Genomic DNA, 4,752 nt, shown 5'->3' with positions numbered 1-4,752 from the left:
ACACTAGGTGGAGTTATTTTAAATTTCAGACAAATTTCATGCATTGCAGGAATAATCATAAATGAGAATCAAAATTATTCAGTTATCAGTCTGTTGAAAGGTATTAGGCATGTGAATATCAGATATCTATCCCTTGATAGCAAGATCAAGGTTCTGTTTCAAATGGTATTAGACACTAAAATTTGGAGTCCAAAACCCCTTGCACACTGATCAGATTAAATGTATTTTTTCTAATTTCTACATTGGGTAAAACTAGACACACGAATTATTTTTTTTCATGAAAATAATAGTGTCTTGATGCTACTAATGTTACTTAGGCCATGCATGCTCAGTCGTGTCCAACTCTTGGTGATCCCTTGGACAGACTACTGTCTATGAGATTATCCTGGCAAGAATACTGGAGTGGGTTTCTATTTCCTCCTCCAAGGGATCCACCCAACCCAGAAATCAAACCCGCATCTCCTGCGACTTCTGCATTAGCAGGCAGATTCTTTACCACTGAACCACCTACTAAATTTACAGACATTCTATTTGTAGCATGATATACAATAAATGGGACTTCCCTGGTGGCTCAGAGGTTAAAGCGTCTGCCTGGAATGCGGGAGACCTGGGTTTGATCCCTGGGTCGGGAAGATCCCCTGGAGAAGGAAAATGGCAACCCATTCCAGTACTCTTGCCTGGAGAATCCCATGGAGGGAGGAGCCTGGTAGGCTACAGTCCATGGGGTTGCAAAGATTCGGACACGACTGAGAGAAAAGTTATAACAGGTGAATATCCTCAAAACTTTTCATTAATTCTCTGTTCGGAAGGAAACTACTAAGAAGATTAAGATTTCCTAAACTTCTATCCTCCTTCAAGGATCTTATATTCAGTTTACATATGTCAGCTCACTTCCTATGATAAAGAGTAAAGAAACTAAGTATGAAATTACTTTTAATTATTTTTACATACCCTTATAGCCTGTGAAGTTAGATGAATGCATTAACTCATGGAAACTTTACTGTAGACTGAAGTTTGGTCTATGTAGCCATAGTCTTATAGCCAAATAGTAAACTTGTATTTATACTATGAGTCTCATATTCAATATTTAAAAAAATGTGTACATTGTTCTTACTAAGGTATAATAGCACTCATTGGAACCCTGTGGTTGCCACATGTGAATTATGAGCTGAGGGATATTAGAGGGCAAGGAAAGCTAAAAGATCTCCTGTGTTATGCTGGGATCTGGATTCTTCTCAGTGAGCCACATTTAGGATTCAGGATTTCACACCCAGTCTCATATTAAAAAGGTGAATAAACTTGGGATGGGAGATCAGATCAAAGGCACAATGTGAGTTTTCTTTATGTCAATTTTTGCTTCACAGATAAAAGGAGTATAAGGACATTAAATATAATGAGATAAATTATGATGAGTAAACAGTATGGAGGAGAAATGTCACATGCATAAGAAAGAAGGAAGTTATAACTAGACTCAGTGTTGGGGGCCCTGGAAGCAGGGACAAAGAAGAAGAGAAATTGGTGGGGGATAATATAATAGGGGAAAAATATAAAGTCATCCTCAGGATTTCCTCTTTACAAATTTCCTTAGGTTCAGCCCTGATTGCATCCTGCTCCTCAGAGCCCCTGTGACATCCTTATTCCGGAGACTGTAAATGAGGGGGTTCAGCACAGGGGTGATGATGGTATAAAAGGCTGACACCATCATGTCCTGCTCAGCTGTGTGGTAGGAATTGGGAAGCATGTAGGTGTAGATGGTGGCACCAAAGAAGAGCAGAACTACAATTATGTGAGAGGAGCAGGTGGCAAAAGCTTTCCTGCGGCTCTCTGATGAACTCATTCTGTGGATGAGGTGCAGGATGAGGGCATATGAGCTTGAGATGACCACAATGGGGATGAGGACCATGAGAACACAGCACAAGTACATGATCATCTTGTAGAGGGAGATGTCAGAACAGGACAACTTCAGCAGAGCGGGAGCCTCACAGAAGAAACTCAAGATTTTTCTGGAATGACAAAAGGGGAAGTTCATGGCTATGGGGGTGACCACAAAACCATCCACCATTCCTACAAACCAGCATCCAGACACCAGGCATACACAGACTTTCTGGTTCATCAGCAAAGGATAATGGAGTGGTCTGCAAATGGCAGCATATCGGTCATAGGCCATCACAGACAGGAGGAGAAACTCAGCTCCAGCAGGGTTAGATAGAAGAATATCTGGATCCCACTACCTGAGGGAGAAATTGTATGATCTCCTGTCACCTGGCCCAGGAGCATCTTGGGCACAGTCACAGATATGTACATGAGGTCCATGAGGGAGAGCTGGCTGATGAAGAAGTACATGGGGGTGTGCAGGTGGGGCTCCAGGTGGACGAGGATGATGAGGATGGCATTCCCAGCTAGGGCCATCAGGAAGAAGATGAAGGTCACAGTGTAGAGGAGAAGGGCATGTTTGGTTTCACCAAACAGCCCCATAAGGATGAAATCAGTATTCAACGTTTGATTCTGTGAAGTTTGACTCCCTGAGTACATAGTTTTGGTTACAGTTCTCACCTGAGGAAGAAATAAGATTCATTGGTTTTAGATATTTCAAACATATATGGTTTTCTGAACACTTTTCCAATGAGAAAACTACTTTGAGCTATTTTTTAAAAAAAGAAGTTGTATTGATGTAGAATCAAAAGTTCAAAGCCAGGTTGCTTTTTGGCCACAAATCTGAGAGGAATATGAAATATGTCTGGAAAGCTGAAAACTGTATAAACAGACAAGTTGTTTACACTCAGCATTATTTGTTTTTTATTCCAAACTGAAGATATAAAAAGATCATCTCATGGGATGATCAGAAATCTAGATTAGAAAAAACACAATGAGTCTGTAACAATGCAAATATTGAATGAAGCTATTCAGTAAAGCTCCCACTCCACTTTTGGATGCATTAGCTCCTCCAGTGCTCAGTGATCGAAGTCAAAGCTGCAGATAATGTTAATATTAATATTGTGAATTGTATTAACATAACTGAAGTTTGTTGAAACTTGAAATGTGAAATATTTTCTACCCTTTCCTTGCTAAGCACTTCAGTTTATTGTGTTTTCCTTGAACAATAAAGCTCCATAAAGATGACCATCAGGGGCATCGAAGCAGAAAGTGCCCAGCCTGTCTGGGTAGAGCAGCTCAGTTTACTGACCTGGTGTGGGACAGAAGGGTAGGACTAATGCAGACCTTTACAGGGGAGGAGTTCACTTGTGTACAAATCACATACAGGAAAGGAGTGCAGAAGGGGTTCATAGGAAAGGAGCGTACCCAGGGTGCAGATATTGTACAGGGAAAGTGGGGCAGGGAGGGAGCAGACCTCGAACAGGGCAGAAAGGCACTCAGGATACAGACCTGATGCAGGGCAGGAGAGGTGCCAACCTAGCATGCAGAAGGAGGGCGCTTGGTTCCAGACCTTGTACAGAAGAGGAAACATTCAAGGTACAGACCCTGGTGGAGCAGGAGGTCAACTATATGCTGCTCGATCCCCTTCTCAACCTCAAAGCAAAGTCTAAATCACTTATTAAGTTTATGCAGAGAAATGATTTTTGCAAGAAACTACAAAAACAAAAGCTACTGATGTCCTGCATGGAAATTATTTAGTTGAAAAAATCTTAAACATTTATTTCTCCTTTGGCGGACACCATTTATTCTCCCAGGTAATCAAGACATTAGATATTTCATGCCCAGTAAATGAGTGAATGAAGATAAATGTGTATATGGAACAATTGGGTTAAACTAAACATAAAGCTACATCCCTATAACATAGCATAGTGATCCTTCTATTACTTTGTTTACTCAGAAAAGTAGTAAAATTCTCCTTTATATAATTTATCAGCCTTGATTGACAATTGCTTTGCCTGAAAATTTCAATTTTCCATTTTGAATTGCTGTAGTCCTAAAATTATTTAAGTTAACAAGATAGTCCAGTTCTAGATTATGGAAAAGTCAGGAGCTTCGTGACTAATTGAGGTCTGGTCAGTCTCAAATTTTCTGCACAGTTTACAGAAACTTGCAGAGAAAAAAAATCACACAATAACTGAGACACAGGAAGTGTGAAGCAAAACATAATGTAATGTACCTAGGTCAAAAAAATCTTGGATTTCAGGAAATCTAAAATTAGAATTACATAAGAAACAGCAACAGTAATCACACATCTTTGCTCCTTTTTCCCCTTGCAGTTCTATAAAGCTCTGGAGATATATGTTAACATGCTACATTTCAGGAAAAAGACACAACAGTTTGAGCACTTACCTTTTGTTCCACATTCTCTCCTCCATCAAAGAGTGAATGTAAGCCACACCAGCTGAATGAACCTGGCCTGGGCATCAGGTATAACTCCAAATGGCCGGGGGAGAGTTACATCATTGGTTTTTTCACTTTAGAGAATTGAGGCAAATGTGTCTTCTTAGGTCCTCTGCAGTGTTGAGCAAGCGTAAAAACTAAACTGTCCTGGGGAAAGTCAGGAGGAAGTTTCAGTTTTCTTATTTATTCATGTTATCCACACTTGGCATCAGTTCTACTCTGAAATTTTACTTTACTAAAGACTATCTCAGAATCCACTATCTTGACTTCTATTTTTCCATTAGGTTTTGCAAGTTATGTTGTAACTTTCCACTCATGGTACAGATGGGAATTCCCAGGTGGTGCACTGGTCAAGAATCTGCCTGCCAATGCAGGAGACACAAGAGACTTGGGTTTGATCCCTGGGTTGGGAAGATC

At 40.3% G+C, this 4,752-nt stretch overlaps 1 pseudogene; it reads right to left on the bottom strand.

The window, feature by feature from the left end:
• Nucleotides 1-1,558: 1,558 nt before the first annotated feature.
• LOC129642181 (olfactory receptor 2T3-like) lies at nt 1,559-4,479 on the bottom strand (annotated as a pseudogene).
• Between the last annotated feature and the right edge of the window lie 273 nt (nt 4,480-4,752).

The sequence above is a fragment of the Bubalus kerabau genome, chromosome 1, assembly GCF_029407905.1.
Source record: "Bubalus kerabau isolate K-KA32 ecotype Philippines breed swamp buffalo chromosome 1, PCC_UOA_SB_1v2, whole genome shotgun sequence".
NCBI classification, from domain to species: domain Eukaryota; kingdom Metazoa; phylum Chordata; class Mammalia; order Artiodactyla; family Bovidae; genus Bubalus; species Bubalus kerabau.
The sequence above is the reverse complement of the archived record's forward strand: the minus strand, read 5'-3'. Positions and strand labels throughout refer to the sequence as shown.